Source organism: Haemaphysalis longicornis, unplaced genomic scaffold, assembly GCF_048455015.1.
Source record: "Haemaphysalis longicornis isolate Haplotype H1 unplaced genomic scaffold, Haemaphysalis longicornis Haplotype H1 scaffold_3, whole genome shotgun sequence".
NCBI lineage: Eukaryota > Metazoa > Arthropoda > Arachnida > Ixodida > Ixodidae > Haemaphysalis > Haemaphysalis longicornis.
Genome location: NW_027526335.1, coordinates 186,368,532 through 186,386,523, shown reverse-complemented (window position 1 = coordinate 186,386,523; position 17,992 = coordinate 186,368,532).

Here is a 17,992-nt window from a genome sequence, read left to right as displayed (position 1 = left end):
CCGTGCAGACCTCGATCTTTACATATTCCGAGACGCGCCAGCTAGCTCAGTTCGGTAACCTGCTTCGCAATAGATCTGCTTCGCTAACCCTCCTCCGCGTCCCTGCCAAAGTCGCCGACCAAGTCGCGTCCCTGCCAAAGTCGGTGATCATTCACTCCCCCATTGCAACTACCAGGTTTCGGTCCTCCATCGTGTCCCGCGGTTGCACCTTTGCCTGTTCCATTACTGCTCCGACTGTTTGTCCGGGTAGCTTGCTGACCTTCACTCCACCCTCCCCATGAACCTGCCACCCTCCATGGCCCACCCATGACCCTCAACCCTCCTCCTACCCTACCAAAGTCGCCGATCATGATGATCTGTCGCCTCCTTCCGTTGTCTTTGGCAGGTTCAGCAAGGCTTAAAGGCGGGCTATTTGGCGGTGCATGAACATCTTAAAGTGCAGAGATGCGCTGCCTGACGTGAAAACGCACGACAAACAGGGAGAAAGTACACAGGAACAGAGAGAGAGAGAGAGAAAATGACTTTATTGAATGTTCCTGCGGAGGGAGGGGGCTACGGCCACGCAGGGCCGGCCTCTCCTAGACGAGGGTCAGGTCGTCCCCGAAGCACGAATTCAGGCGCAAGGTGTTGCGCCTCCCCACGTGGTGTTGCGCCTAACGTCGTCTGTTCCTGTGTACTTTCTCCCTGTTTGTCGCACGTTTTCACGTTAGGCAGCGCACCCCTGCCCTTTGGCAGGTGCTCTAGCAGGTGCTTTGCCGACCGGATCACTCGGGTTCGTCACGTCAGCATATCAACTGGTTGTCCTCCTCCACCCTGTTCTACCGCCTCAGTGTTATCCTTGTTATCAGGGTCCGCACTGGGACCGGGATGCCCACCATTGCTCTTCGACGCAACATCCCCAACCTCCGGCGCCTATTCGCTTCCGCTGTCATGCCACTCTGCGTACTGACACCGTTCCAGCCTGACGGCATCCACCGCCCGAGTCGCAAGCTCCTCAACCCGTATTTCGAGCTGGGCCTGCTTCTCCCCCGCTTCGTCCAGCTCAGCTACTGTGCGCATCTGTCGCTGAGCGGCTTTTAAGTGCAATGCACTTCTTAAGCGACCCTGAACCTGCGTCCACCGGCGATGTCCGCGCACGTGGAGATGGGCGCGCGCAGCCTGGCCGCTGACATAGCACATACCCACGCGGGAGATTGGCCAGGAATCTCCTCGTCTTCCTTGGCAACGGGGGGAGATGGGCGCGCGCTACCTGGCCGCTGACATGGCACATACCCACGTGGGGGATTGGCCAAGAATCGGGCGTGAGAAGGGCTAATGCACCTGCTTAAAGGAGTACTGACACGAAATTTCAAAGCTGAGATCCGCTCTAGCAATCAAGTACAACGACAACACAAATAGGTGTCTGTGAATAAATGCGTCTTTCTTTCTTTGTAGTTGTGTGTGTGTGTGTGTGTGATCTCTCTTTCGCGAACATTACCGAACCGCGCAAAATCAACTCCTGCATTCGCACTTTCACATTCTTCCCCTCGGGGAAATGCGGGTTCTTTTTACGTCCCCCTGCTTGGCTATTCGCCAACGCGCGCATCCATCAGGTTTCCCTTAAGCTCATCCACCCTGGCGTTCCATCGCGGTTCACGGCGTTCTAAGCCTTGTCTGGCTCGCTCACATGGCATTCACTCGAACAGCGCCTTCTTGGCATCGGCCAGTCGCCCAATGTGGGTCTCTTGAAAGTAACATTAGCGCATGCACTCCTCGCACTGCACTTGGTCTTCGTCTCCGCAGTGGCGTTTTTAGTTTTCTGGGTCGCCGTCCAGCCAACCCGTAGGCCAACCCCTCCCCAATTAATTATAACCCGTTTAATCTACCAGATTTAAGGGAAATCCCCAAGGTGGAGTAAGTTTCAGCGAAGGAAAGTTTGACATTCACCTTAGTGCAGTCATACGGCTACAAAGGAAAGCTATACAGCTTCCTCAGAAACTTCGCAGTTGAAGAAAAATCCTGTACCAGGACGAGCGAGTTCGCAAAACGCGTGCAGACTGAAACTGGCGACTTCTCGTTGGCGTGGTACTGCCATAACCACCGACTGCTTGCGGGCACAGTTCTGAAGCAGCCGACCCTTGGTCTGGTGCAAACATGCCTCTTATGATACAGGCGCGAGCCAGGCAAGCTCCAAAGATGGGGGAAAAAGCGCATCACATTTGAGAGTCACCTGTGACGCGGAGGGCGTTCATCCACTGCGTACGCCTCGACTAGCGATTGTTATGATTCCAAGTGGTAGGCTTACCTGACGCATTTTACAGCCGACAACGTGGCAGTGGCGTGGTATGCCGATTACTGAGATATCAAGAATGCCCAGCCAACGATAACACCGGATACAAAGCATGTTGTTTCACAGAGCCGAAACTGGTTTGAATTCTTTGGACATCGCGCAATCCCGTAGCACCCTGTGTGGACGTTGCACCCAGTGTGCTTTAGTTGGTGCGGCCACCGCAGACCGCGCATGGTAGTTTTTCTTCTTTTGGGCTCTATAAAAGAAGCACCACTTTATCGACCAGATAACAATGAAAAGTGTGTTTATTTAAAGGGACAGACAACCGATTTTTGCCGCGTATATGTTCTCTAGCTCATATGAAAGCCAGCGTTTCATATAGACCGCCAACCACAAGCAATTTCTAAACAAATTGGCCGAAATAATTTTAATTTGGCAGCAAACTTACTGAAATCTGAAGGGTGGCGGTTCGTAGTGTCGAAACTTGACACTACAATATGTGTCCCTGTCACATGACCTGCAAACCTAGCAGCTACTGTAACTGCTGAAACGTTTATTTACGCATTGAAAACCTTTTAACACAAGTATTTGTAAAAGGTTAAATTGTATATGTATTTCTAAACATTATTTTGAAAACCTAGCCCGCCGTCGCTAGGTTGCTCTCAGTGTGGCTAACTGAGCCTCCATGCCCAGAATCAACGGCAGCGTTCAGTAAACAGGCCCAGTGAAGGAGCTTTGACGATTCTGCCTGAGTCAAGGGCAGGGAACCCGCGACTGCTCGAGAACCCACGCGTTGTGGTGCAGGTAGAACACCTCGCGACCGATATTTCGGTGGGCCTCGATGCGGAGCGGTGGGATGACTTTAAAAATGAAGTGCGCGAGTGTCTCAGGGCCTGGGGCAAGCGGCTGGCACAGGAGGAGAGCGCGGCGATTCAAGTCGTGTCAGACGCGATCCTCCTGCTCTCGTCGCCTGTCTCCTGCGGCCCTGGGGTAGCCGCTGCACTTGTTGAGCTTCGAAGGGAGCATCGCCGCCTCCTTCGTATCCGATGGGATGGCTTACACGCTATCGCTCGCGCCGAACGTTGGGAGTTAGAGACGTGGTGTTCTCGCAACATTTTGAGGCGTAGATTAGCGCGATCGTCCACTTCTCTTTCGTCTGTCATCGATCCGCACTCAGGCACCGTTGTGAGCACGCCAGACGCTGTCTTGGACGCAGCGCGCCGGTTTTCCATTGACCTGTACAGAGCCGAGGCAACAACACCCGAACTATGTCCCCTCGAAGGGCCGCAGGACCCACCTGCCGTGAGTGATGACCCAATCACCGAGGGCGAACTGCTCGAGGCACTTCAGAAATCGAAACGCAACCGCAGTCCATGGCCTACCTCCGGAATTCTACCTGAAGTTTTGGAAGCAGTTGGGGCAGCCTTTCACAGCCCTTGTGAACAGGCTGCTCAGTGGTGGGGTTCTGTCAGCATCTCAAAGGGAAGGGCTGATCACTCTCCTGTGCAAGGACGAGGCGAGAAGCTCCGACCTGCGAGTCTGGCGCCCCATCACGCTGCTCAACTGTGATTATAAGCTGATTGGCCTCAAGGCTGACCGATCACATAAGCAGCATCGTAGGTCCGTACCAGGCGTGCTGCGTGCCCTTTCGCTCGGCGCAGCTGCACGGTTTCCCTATTAGGGACTTGTTAGAGTGGGCAGATATTAAAGGCATTCAGGGGCTGCTTTGCAGCTTCGATCAAGAAAAGGCATTCGATGTAGTTAGCCATTCGTATATTTTTGAGACTTTGGCCAAGGCGGGTTTAACCCTCAACTTCCAGAACATGGTTCGCGTACTCTATAATGGGCCCACTTCCGCGCTTCTAATCCACGGCCGCGTCTCAGATAGCTTCTCTGTTGAGCGGGGGGTCAGGCAGGGCTGTCCTCTCAGCCCTGTCCTGTATGTACTCGCTATCGAGCCACTCCTACAGCGGCTCGCGTCTGATCCGCGCATTGGTAGTATTCCGCTGCCGCCGGGTGCCCCGCGTGTTCCCATCTTCGCCTACGCCGATGATCTGACGATCGTCGTGCCAGACGAGAGCTCTCTCTGCTCCGCGCTGGCCGTGATCGATCGGTATGGCCAGGCAAGTGGCGCGCGGCTCAACAAAGCTAAATGCTCGGTGATGTACCTTCGGGACACACCACCGCAGCCCAAACATGGTCTCCCGGTGGCCTCGGAGTCCAAGGTCCTCGGGTTTCGTTTCTCCGCGACTGGTCCATCCCCTAGTAACTGGAATTCCGCAATGACTAAGCTCCAAGTAAAAGCGCATGATTATGACTCGCTCCGCTGTCCAGTCACTGCCCGCGCCACGATCGTGCGGACTTTGCTGTTCTCGCTGTTGAGTTACGTCGCCTCTATCATGACCGTGCCTGCGCGAACCAAACTGGAGGCGGAGCGCATCGTGTTCCGTTTCCTCTGGGGCGGCAAGCCAGACAAGGTCAAGAGGCAGGTCGTGCAACTGCCCAAGAGCAAGGCGGGCCTAGGCCTCTCCGATGTGGGAGTGTTGGCGAGAGCACTGCATGTGAAGTGGACGCGGGCGGCGCTGGATTGCGACATTCCTTTAACCAGCTGCTTCGCGTCCTATTTTCTAAGCACCCGGCTACGTCTGTTCGCGCGAAGTTCTGTCCGCAATAACGTCGCCCGCGCGGGCACGCCATCGTTGTTTTACACAACGCCCTGTTCGACCTGCAGCAAACTCCAGATATAGACTTGTTCGCGACTCCATTGAAAGTATTGGCGGAAATGCTGTCCCCCAGCCTCCCGCCGCATCTACAGCAGTATTCTCTCACGCGTCAGAAACCCAGCTGGCATTTCATATTGGCACAGTTTTTGGAGCCTAGCAGAGCAACTTTCCAGTGGCTGTTTGCGCGCTTGAACCTTCCTATCCTTCCCACACGGAGGCAGGCCCCTGTGGGGTTGGTTCCAGCGCTCTGCGGGGCCCCTTGTTGGTTTTGCGGGGCGCCCGAGCCCACGGCGCACATCTTCCGCGATTCCGCACTCCCGCAGGCACTCCTTCGAAAATTGGCACAGTTGTTTGACATCCCTGGCATCCCGTATGAAACTCTGAGGTTCCTCAATCCGCTCCCGCGCGCACCAGTAAACCAGTTCGTTTTGGTCCTCGTGGAGTGTTCCCATCAGGTTTGGGTGGCCCGCTGCGCTGCCGCTTACTCTGAGCGGCGGCCAGGCCTCCACGAAGTGCTTGCAAAAGTGCGGAAGGAGGTCTGGTTCCACCTGAAAAGAGAGCAGCGCAGGCTTGGGCCCCAGGGCTTCGCATTAACCTGGTGTAGTCCAGCAGTAATCTTGGAAGAGGCTGGGGGGAGCATCAAGGTGGTGTACTAATGGTTTTCTTTGTTTTTCAGGCTGGCTAACGTTCTTTCCTTTCTACGTAGCCATGGGCATTCACACCGCCACCCTTGCGCCCAGGGGGAAGGGCCGCCACTCTAAATCAAAAGATTCCCCCTCGCTCCGGGGAGGACCCTACCCTGAGTGGCGTTATCGGAGTTGATTGATGATGGTTGGTTGAGTTTTGCTGCTCCGGGGTGCGGCACATTGGTGCCAATCCCCCAACCATCTGACAACGGTAGGGGTTTCCCCAGGCATCGAATCAAGGGGGGGGTGTCTCAATGGCTCTGGGGGGGGGGGGGGGGGTTCATAAACTAGAAAAGCTGTTTTTTATCCCACTAGTTAAATAATAGACGTCTGTTAACCAAGCGCTCATCCCCGTGACGTACGTTTTTCATTTTCTCTCTCTCTCTCTCTCTCTCTCTCTCTCTCTCTCTCTCTATATATATATATATATATATATATATATATATATATATATATATATATATATATATATATATATATATATATATATATATATATATATATATATGTATATATATATACACTTGAGAGGCGGTGCTTTCTATTCAATCTAAGAAAAAAACAATTTTAGAGAAATTCATTTGTTACCATGAAAGGTCCGTATTGAGTTCTTTTTAATTTCTCGCCATTTTTCAACGTATAAGGACATTTTCGAACTTGTTACCAGGGCCAGTTACGAAATTTGGGTTCTTTAAGCAATGTTTAGGTTGTACACGAATTATGCAGCACTTATAAATCAGGCACCGATTGTACGCTCCCGATTTATTAAAACGCCAGAATTAGCTTCCGTAGCGCTTCGCCTCGCCAAATTGCCCATTTTAAATGTACATGCTGAAAAGAGCTTCTGCAAAGATGACGGTTGTAAACAAAGAACGGCATCGAATCAATGAAGAAAGTAAATTATATGTGTTTACTGCACTTAGTTCAAGTCAAAGGCGGCCTCAGTCGAAGTAATTTTGGGTGAGTGCTTCGGAGAACTCGTGCACAAAATGTTCTCGTCCTGCAGTTGCTCCCGCACCCACCCGTCACCCGTACCATTCATATGAATGTCACGGTAGCAGGCGAAAGTTTCCGTGACTAATCTGCGGCCGTTGAAGCTCCCCTTTTCCTTTACTTTTTTTTTTTCGCTACTACCTGGCTGGTAGCAATGTGCTCGCAGCGTGGTCAGCCTCAAACCACTTTGCCCCTTTCCTTTGAAAGCCTTTTTTGTGTGCACGTACGAACTTGCCACGAGTGGTCGAAAAAAAGGAAATAAATACGTGCAACGCTAACAGCAAGCTCGGGGGGCGCACTTTGTTTATTTTGCCCGAGGCTACTGCCAAGAATAGCAGACGTACAGCCCGCGCATGCGCAGATCGATACTGAAAAAGGTCCATACAAGGACTGACAAGAGTGAAATTTTGGGGATTCAAGGGGGGTGTCTAGAAAAACTAGGGGGGGGGGGGTCTACACACCCCCTAGGGGGGGTGTAGGGGGGGGGTGTAGGGAAATGTAGGGAATGAACGTGAATTGCGTTTCAATCAGATCGTGGGGTTCCACGCGAGGGGATGCGGGCGTAGCGCACCTGAAGGAGAGGAGATCGCGGAGAGAGTACTGCACATGCGCACAGCGCCGCCCACCGGCGGAGTGAGAGTGCGCTGCGCCACGCGCCCGCAGATGTTGGGCGAGAGTGATCGCTATCGGAGAGAGGAGAGGGGGTGAGCGGAGGACACACGCAGCTGTGCGGACGCGGACGACGACGACGACGGACGCAGGACAGGGCCGTCGGCAAGAGATGCTCCTCTCAGCGTCGCATCTAAAAAAGTCGCGCCCGGGGAGAATCGAACTTCCCAGCACCACAACGTGAAGCCAGATTTTACCTATCGTCTAGATCAACAGATCGCGCATTTGCGCAAAATAGACCGTCAATTGCATTAAAAAAAACACATAAAGGAACAAAAAAGCCTGCGATTCAAACTTTTTCAGCTGGGGACAAGTTTTTAAATATCGTTTTTCATTTCGCATACAGACAAAAGTATGTTGCCGAGCTACTCTATGTCATGGTTGCCAGCATTATTTTTGGGAGGGACACATACGGCTCGTAGATCTAAAAATTCCGATTTAAAAAGTTCTAGGGCGTTATCAGCAAAACCGTTTCTCGTCAAGGTGCTTTAAGTGATGCCCTTTCATTTGGGATAGAGAATATATACTCGACAAAAATCGGTTGTCTGTCCCTTTAAGCCAGTCTACAGAGTGCAAGCAAAAGCAGGAGCTTGAAAATTTTACTTCAGTGCCCCTTTCAACAGCAAAGCTGCTGGCGAATTGTTTGTGTAGGGTGCCCGCAGTTAAATATACAAGAAAAATGCCGAGCGCTCGTGCATGCGTGCCTCGAGTGCACAATCCATCAAGCTAAGCATAATCACTTAGGATAATTGGCCAACATTGACAAAAAAAAGCCTCCAGCGTTCACTGTGTGCCTTGAGCACAAGTTCGTCAAGCCAAGCCTACCCACTTAGGGAGATTGGCCACCGTTGGCCACAAAAAAGATCCAGCCTTCACCACATCATGGCAACGATTGCTTGGTGTGAGAAAGACTTGTCATACCCCCGCGAAAATGGAAAAAAGCATTTCTAGCAAGGTATAATAATTTATGGCTTCATTTCTAACTCGATTATTACATTCTAGCTGAATTCGACAGCTTCTAACTAGAAAAATTCTTAGTCTAGCTAGAGACGATTATTTCCAGCTTGCGGGTTTGTTTCTTCTAGCTGGACTGACAATTGCTAGCTGGAAGTAAATCTCAATCCAGCTAGAAATAAACTAGAAACTGAATTTCTAGCTAGAGGTTCCGCTATTCCTTGCTAGAATATTTCTAGCCAGAGGAAATTTCTGGTTCAATAATCCAGCTAGAAAAAGACATATTTTCACCTGGGTATAGTGCATGCCCCTCGTTTGTTTGTCCCCATTTCGTGCGCTGGCGCTCTGTGCCACGACTTGAATGTAGTAGCTGCTGTAGGTTATAACTGACTCCACATGGCCAGGCTGCGAATAGTTCCGCGACGGCCAAAAAGAGGCCGCACTTCGAGAGGCTCAGCGTGCAAAGCATCCGCTAGAGACAACAAGTTGTTCTTGCAGAGTGGCGTTTGAAAATGTTGACCGAAAACGACGAGCTCACTCTGGCCTTGCTCAACATAAGGTCATCTAAATGCCACAAAGTTGAGTTTTAGTATCGTGGTTGATGTCGGTCTAGCCCCATGCCAATAACTAGCCATGCCAATAACTAGTTTGGCATGGCATTTGAATGACCTTATGTTGAGCAAGGCCAGAGTGAGCTCGCCATCGAAGTCTTGAACGTGAGTGAAAGGTTGAATTTTTTCTAGTATACTTAGTGCAAGGCCAAGTTTGACAAGAGTGCTAGTGTGTTTCAGATAAAACTAGGTGGTGCCACTGTCTCTAAGTCACCTTGACAAGAATTTGCTGAACAGCAGGAGGAGAAAGGCAACTGATTTTCCCATGAGGAGCCTTCAAAACTAACCTTTGCTGATTAGTCCTCTCGTCTGATGATTGTGCATGAAGTTTATCATAGGGATACATGCTATGTAATAATGTGGGATACAGGGGAGGGGGTTAAAGCTACACCCCCCAAAATCCTCAAGAGTTTGTGGCATCCAGAGGGACACTTTGACACGGTTTATTCCGCCGAAAGCAATTCCCCCTGAGAGTTTCACAGTGGTGAACAGAAGGTATACGCTACTTAAACACCTTTATGGGGAGCGATCCACTGGCAACATTAAAGTGGGCGAGACCGTGTTAACCTCCCAAAGTGCTAATCTCGTCTCGTTTCTTAAACGGGCCACGGAGACAAAATTAGATTTGAAAGAACTCGTTTTTGGAAGTTCACCCTGCTCCATTTCAGCCATGAAAGGCGTTACTTTACCCTTTAAAACAAAAACAGAGTAAAAGATGCAAGAATTATTGAAAGTTTTAAATTTGGCACTACAGTGATGCAATATGTGGGCAGAAGTGATGTCGTAAGGGGCGGCACTACAAACATGATTACCAGTGTGTTAAGTGCATGTAAGCATTGAAGTGCTACGAAAGTCATAACTAGACGCTGCAGTACAATCGCACAGTCATGTTTCTTGGCTAAAGCTTTGGTCAGTGTCCGCCAGTCGTGCAATCAACATTCCCCGACATAGAAAAATCGCCAGAAAGCAGCTGCGGAGTTGCCACTACTTCCCGTCTTAATATTTTCGTTATTAAGGGAGGATCATCATCATCGCTCGGAGCTGAGCGGATGCATTCCACGTCAGCTCTACCTTTTCACGGTATTTGTGGCGAAACCACTCAAGATAACCTCGCGAAACCTATCACAGGGAGCGCCCGAAGTTCTCCGACACCGAGGGACACCAACCCCTGGAGGTTTGGACCACGGACCGGCCTTTTTGAGCCGGCTTCCCTGCCCTAGGCTGGAGCCAGCGCTAACTCTAACTGCAGCTTCGGTGCACCGAGGTGGAACGACGGCGGCGGCCTTGCCCTAGCCGCTTCCACCCCGTCTCCGGCATCCATCGAGGCTTCAGGCGACTTCCCCCGAGAGCCGGAGCAGCGCAATGGACGGCATCGAAGTAGAGGGTGAGCCAATCTCACCGGAAGATATCACGGAGGAAGCTGGCTGGCTAGCAAGCCACCGCCGGCGAGGCGCTCGCGCCCTTGTCAAGCTGAGCCCAACAGCAGAACATCCTCTCGAGCAAGGCGCCGTTGGCTCTCGTGAGCCGGATCGAAAGCCGCGAGCGCAACAGTCACTACGAAGACAGAATCGGGCGCCGCGTCAACCGCACTTGCCGAGTGAAGATATAAAGATAGTGCTCCGGCCGAGAACAGGCCTCGATGTAACCAAAGTCAGCCACGCGGGGCTTCGTGACGGGGTGCTGCGTGCCACCGGCCTTACCTACGACGAGGCAGTCGAGGATCTCCTCCGCATTAATTCGGAGAAAAATATCATCGTTGCGAGCACACCAAGCATGCAACGTGCCCAAAAATACAACGACGTGAAGGCACTCCACATCGGAGGAAAGACGTACGAGGTCACCGCGTATGCGGCACCACCGGAAGACACCGTCAAGGGTGTAATTCATAATATCCCAGACTACGACAGTGCCACAGACATCACTAACAGCCTGGTGTACAAGAAAAATCCCACCATTCTTCAGGCAAGACGAATGGGCCGGACCAACTCAGTCCTTATCGTTTTCGAGGGTAAAACGGTCCCGCACTACATCTACTACCGCGGGGCCGAGTACCGCTGCTTCCTTCACAAGAAGCGCCATGAAATCTGCGACGGATGCGGCCGACTAGGACACCGCGTGGATGTCTGCCCAGCCCCGGATAAGAAGATATGCAAGCTCTGCGGCGAAGAGACACCGGGCGAGGACCACTCGTGCGCGCCCAAGTGCGCAAGGACCACGCCACCGGGGACAAGAAATGCCGACTCCGCTTTCAAACCCCCTACGTACTGAAGAAGCGCAAGTGGGACAAGCAGCGCAGGAAGGAGCAGCAAGACCGCCGGCAACAACAGCACGGTAATCCTGAAGGAGGCAACTCGTCAAGACTTCTTAAATCTGGTGGGGCACTGCACAGAGGCCGGGATCGTTCAAGCTCCTTCCCCCGGTTGCCCCAAGAAGAGCGGCAAAGCAGGCGAGACACAGGCCGCCGAACGGGAATCCGGGACCCCTCCGCCCAGGGCCGTAGCTGTTCGCGATCATCGTCGCGTCGTCACCAACCGAGCAAAGAGGGCCGAGGGCCGGAGCCTCCAGCGGCGACCATCCCGATCCACGTCACGCGGCGGCGAAAGGACCACCCACCACAACCACAAAAACAAGGTGAGCTGGGCAGCCACGGTCTCCCACGGTACAAATGAGCTGAAGGGTAGGGGCACACTGGATCAAAACATTTGCGACTTAGACTCCAATTCGCGTTCCGAACTTACCCGAATCCGCCAAATGCTAGAGATGGTTCTCTTGGAGAACCGAGCGCTCAAAGCAGAGCTAGCTCAACTCAAAGGCAGTCCAGCCCAATCTAATTCCACCCACGCCCCTACTACCGCTGAACAGCACCCCCAAGCTGCCGGCAGTGCCGACCCCGTGGCCGCAGAATTGCGAGAGCCTACATCCGCAAGCGCGATGGACATTACCGGCAGCTCCGACCTACCGGTGGCCTCAGAAATATTGGGGCGCAACTCCGGAAGCGCGATGGGTACAGTCCATGCTACCTCTCCGCCGCCGAAACGCAGGGCCACTGAGTCACAACCCGAAAATCAGACCGCACCCCCCGGACCTGATAGTCAGGTTCAGTATGTCACTCAGACCATGCTCCAGAAATTCGGGGACCAGCTCAGTGAAACCCTTTGTCAGAACCTCAATTCAAAATTTGACAACATGCTTGCCAAATTCGCAGACACTATTAATGCTAAGATCGCCAGTCAGAACGCGCGCGTCACAGCCCTCGAAAACACCTCTCTGAGACCGATGCACGAAGGGGGAGCGGGACCCATCAAGCCCACCAAACCTTACTTCCGTCCATCCTCGGCGGACAGTTTTAAAAATCCTGCGGACCATGCTTAATTCCCTTAATCAGACCACCCGTAAGCCTGACGAACTTACCGTCTGGCAATGGAACTGCCGAGGGTTTCGGCGCAAGCGAGCGAACCTCGAACATCACATAAAACTTAACCACTCGGACGCCTTTCCTGATGTAATTTGCCTCCAAGAAACTGGCGCTTCTGCCAGGCTCCAAAATTACAAATCCTTCTCCGACATGGAGGAAGACACAGCCGTAGCATCATCCAAATTAAAACCGGCTGTCACCACCCTCGTTAGGCGCAACCTCACGGCCATTCGCCACGAGACCGGAGCGGACACAGCGTCGGCGGCGCACGTTCTCGTAGAGTTAATTCCAACCCGAAAAAAGGACTGTGGTAGCATGTTTGTCCTAAACGTATATAGTCCGCCCAAGAACAAGTCCAAATTCACCAACCTCCTAAGGAAAACTCTCGAAATCTCCCGTGGCCACGCTTTACTTATTGTAGGCGACTTCAATGCCCACCATACCGAGTGGGGATACAAACGGGACACCGTTAAGGGTCGTAGCCTTTGGCTAGACGCCCAACAAGAAGGTCTCAGCCTTGTTACAGACCCATTGTACCCAACCCGAATCGGCAATAGTGTGAGTGGAGACACGACGCCTGACCTATGCTTCACTAAAAACATGCGGAGAGAGGCCACGTGGTTTAACACGCAAGAAAATCTTGGTAGCGACCATTACATCGTAGCCATCACAAGCGTCTTCGGTGGCGTTACGCATAAATCTGGAAAAACGCTTCGACTGGTCGACTGGGACGCGTTTCGAAAAATTCGTGCAGCAGAACGAGCTTCCCACTCTGACTCATAATTCGACTCGGGAGCGGCAGAGATAGTCGATATTGAGGCATGGGCTGAGCAACTACGTCGAGATGCTGACACAGTTACCAAAAGTATACCCGCAGAGGCAGGCCTGTTTCAAGCAGACGCACGGCTTCTTCACATGTGGGAGGCCAAGAACAGTCTACGACATCGACTCAGCAAATATAAACTAAATCGCAACCTGCGTCGTCGGCTTGCCCGACTTGACAGAGAAATCGAAGACTATACTCAGCAACTCTTGCGACAAAATTGGCACGCGGCTTGTGATCGCATGGAGAAAGAGATCGGGATGGCTAAAACATGGCGGATGATGCGTTGTCTAATAGACCCTGACAAAAGTAAGACCACGCAACGACACAATCTAAATATTGTCCTCCACAAATTTAACGGAACCAACAAACAGCTTCTCCAGGCCCTTCAGGATCTCTACATTTCCCCTTCGGCTACCGAAACGCTCCCCCCTTACTCGGGCAGTGATAACGCCTTCCTCGACAGTCCCATCACTTTAAGCGAGGTACGGGATGCCGTTGCGGCCCTCCGGATCGGCTCAGCGCCGGGGCCGGACGGCATAACAAATAAGATACTCCGCAACCTAGATGACGACTCCATCGAGACTCTCACGCGCTACTTTAACGTGTGTTGGGACGCGGGCCACATTCCCGCTCAATGGAAAACGGCCAACGTAACCACCATCCCAAAACCCGGAAAAAAGCTCCAAATTGAAAACCTTCGTCCAATTTCCCTCCCCTCTTGTGTAGGAAAACTTCTGGAGCATGTAATCCTAAACAGGATCAACGGCTACATGGAAAAAAATTCTTTATACCCACACACCATGATTGGCTTCCGCCCCAAACTCTCGACACAGGATGTGATGCTTCGACTGAAACACGACGTTATTGACGGAGCGCGCTCCTCGTCAACAGATACTCGTGCCGTCCTCGGGCTCGACCTCGTTAAAGCCTTCGATAACGTCAAACATTCGGCCATCCTAGAGAATCTCAACAGCCTGGGGATCGGAAGGAGGGTGTACAACTACATCCGCAACTTCCTCACCGATCGAACAGCAACTATCACTATTGGCGGACTTAAATCAGACAAAATTCACCTAGGCAGTAGGGGAACCCCTCAGGGTTCGGTTCTTTCCCCCTTCCTTTTCAACGTGGCAATGATCGGTCTGCCCAATCTCCTCAATAGCATAGAAGAGCTCCAGCATAGTCTTTACGCCGACGATGTAACACTGTGGGTGTGCGGCGGTAGTGACGGTCACATTGAGGACACTCTCCAGCAAGCCATAAACACAGTCGAAAAATACGTTACACCCCGGGGCCTCAGCTGCTCACCCGAAAAATCAGAGCTTCTTATCTACCGTCCCACCAGTAGAGGGAGGAAATCTACTTCCACTCCCCCTTCAATCCAACTTTTTGCCGCCAGTTCGCACCGCATTCCCATCGTCTCGAGTATTCGCGTTCTTGGGCTTCGAATACAAGCGAATGGACACAATTCCGAATCGTTGCTAGCGCTTGAAAAAGTTGTGCACCAAACAACCAGGCTAATATCCAGGATAGCTGGTCGCAACCACGGAATGAAAGAAGCCAACCTCCTACGCCTCGTGCAGGCCTTTGTAATAAGTCGGGTGACGTACGCCACTCCGTACCTCCGGCTACAGCGGGCAGAGGCAATTAAAATAGACGCTCTACTCCGCAGAGCCTACAAGCGAGCCATCGGTCTCCCACTAAACACGTCCACCGAGCGATTTGAGGCCCTGGGCCTGACAAATAGTCTGGACGAACTGATCGAGGCTCAACGGCTAGGGCAACTCGTACGGCTGACCTGCAGCACAACGGGGCGCCACATACTCGACTCGCTGGGTATAGCTCACCCCCACAGTGCGCCTACTAGTGTCGCGATCCCGTCAACAATACAGGAAAATATTCAGGTCTCTCCGCTCCCGCGTAATATGCATCCTACACATAACAGGGAGCGGCGAGAGGCCAGAGCCCGTGCCCTGCAAAGACGCTTTGCGAAAGTCGAGAACGTTGCTTATGCGGACGCGGCTGATTACGCTGGTCGCGAGGCAATGGCCATAGCGGTGGTCAACAATCAGGGCAACACCATCGCCTCCTGCTCTATCCGAGCGAGAGACTCGGTGGTTGGAGAAGAGGTAGCCATTGCTTTAGCCATGGTTGCCTCCACAAAAATCAAGACAATCATCAGCGACTCTAAATCAGCAATTCTAAATTTCTCACGAGGACACATATCAAGGGAGGCGTCCGCAATCCTCATTTCTGGTCTCCACCTCGAAAACCGGACAGGCAAGATCAACTTAATTTGGACCCCCGCCCACTCCGGCCTTGCAGGGAACGAGTCTGCGCACGAAGCCGCTCGAGGCTTTACCTACCGAGCGGACGGCCCTTCCGATGCGGAACTCGTCCCAATGTCAGGCAGGGACAGGCTGTTATGGTACAGTGATATCAGCGGTCATTACCGTTTAAGCCGGGCCCGCTTCCCACCCGCTCACCCATCCCTCAGTAAACGGCATTCGGTGGTCTGGCGACTGCTACAGACCCACTCGTACCCAAATCCCCTAGTGTATAGCTATTGGTACCCAGGGCGCTATTCCCCCCAGTGTCATAGACGTCAGGAACGAGCGGACCTGGCGCACATGCTATGGCAGTGCCCGCAGGCGATCATAAATGGCCGCACAATCACTAACAGTGAGCAGTGGGAGACCGTGCTGCTCAGCTCCAGCCCGGAAGATCAACTCTGGGCCGTCCAGCTGGCTGAGGACGCTGCCAGAGCCCAAGGGCTCACGGCCGACAACTAAGCTACACAGCTGGCAAATTGAATAAAGTTTACTCTCTCTCTCTTTATTTGAAGTTTGCAGTAACATTGGTAGCATTGTTATTGGGACAAAGTGGTCTTTCTAATGAGCCAAATTTGTATTTCGTTTCTATGGCTCCTAAGTATGGTTCATTCAGCTTGCAGTGTTGTTTTTTTTCTTCTGTTTTTTACAGAGGTCGAACAAGGGTTCTCCACATGTGCTCTTGCACTGCCCACAGTACTCTGATGTCCAGGTACCCAATGCAGGGTCCCATGTAGTGCAGGGTTAACAACCACATTTTTAGTTTGGGAGTGGTTGTTACTCCCCTTGGTAATGCGTTCTGAGCGAACCGTGCCTTAGCTGCCTCTAAGGATACGAAAATGCTGGGGTTCTGCACAGTGGGTGATGGCCGGCTGTTCGAAGCTGACAAAGTGGAGAAGACTATTAAGGTGAATGGCCACTGCCGAAGCAGAGCATTCTGTGCAAACATTGAGTAATACCTGCTCGACAAGCACAAAACTAGTAGCACGTTTCATAGGACGGTGGTTTAAGGCTACAAGGCCACATAGACGTTTCTATACGCAAACATGTGAAAAGAGCAGTTGCGAAACGTGGAGTCCATTAAGCATATACCTTAAGATGTGACCTTTGTAAGAAATCTAAGTGCAGCAACAAGTTTTAATAACTTATTGCTGTTTTCAATGGGTCTAGGCCCTCTGAAAAAAAGAAATGAAACTTTGTCAGAGTAATTAGAATGCCAATAAAAGGAAATAACTTCTATTTTTTGTTCATATTGACCGCACATTATGCGTTAAAAATGTACTGAGATCAGTGACAGGACATCCACAACTCAGCTACTTGTTTTCTTCTTAAGGTTAGACTGTTCCGGAATTATATGTCCCTCTGCTGTTCCATGGTAAAGGAATGAGGTGCGAAATCTTATGTTGGTTTTCCCGCTACATTCATCATGTCGATACATTCATCATGCGCTTGCAGAACCCAGCACGCTTTTACTCAATGCATCCATGTGTGTTGAAAGGGGGGTCTATTGAAAGAGCAGTCTGCGATGCGATGGCGAGAAAGGCCAAGCCGAACGGTCCTTCCAGTAAGCAGGATAGGAGCTCGAGGCAAGCTGGTGCAATGGGGCTAGACCAAATGGTGATGATTGTGCTCTGGGGTAAAGCCGGTGCATACCCGTAAATGGGAAACTGTCCGTTTCATTCTCTATCAGACCCAGCCAAAGCCGCCTATCTTCGCTACAATCACTACTCCTCATTACAAAGCAGTCATAATTGGCTCACATTTGCCCCCTTTTGAAACAGCAGCATGGAGGAAGCACAGAATGATTCAGGCAGCACCACCTGTTGCGTTCATTCAGCACACTTTTTTGCTTCGTTAAAAGAACATTTCTCATATGTCATACATAGGGTCATTCATAAAATACATAAAATACGAGACCACGCACGGACAGCATCATTGCTGCGGCGATGGAATGGAGCCCTGACTGTCGGGCACCGGCTGTGACCGTCGCTTCCACATCCTTATGAGCGCTGAAACACTCAAACGTCCACGACGTCGGAAGCACACAGACTCGAGCACCGAGACCTATTTGGCAAGCAACCTCTACACCGAAAGGCACAGGGGAAACTACCACCTTGAAATGGACCCCCGGTCGACAGCAAACAGGCTGCGGCAATCCACCCGACGGCTTCAACACCTGGACGCAATCTTGGGTAGCTCACCTACGCGTCCTAAACTCACAAACAAAATGCCGAATCCAGCACGCGTTAAAAAGGCAACACAACACTGCCTGCTCTCTTCGCTTCCGCGCGAATACGTTAGGCACGTTCGTCGCCGTCTCGGTTGGGGTTCGTCACCTCTACGAACCTTTGCCGTATTCGCGCCGGCGCAGTGACACGCAGACCGGACAGTTCGTGCAGCTTGTCTTCTATCAGCCAGTCGATGGTCAAGCTGTCCGGGCCTTCCCCTTCGCCGAAAACCACGATCTCGTAGACCAGTTTGTGCATAAGCGACCGAAGTCGCGTCCTGACATCCTG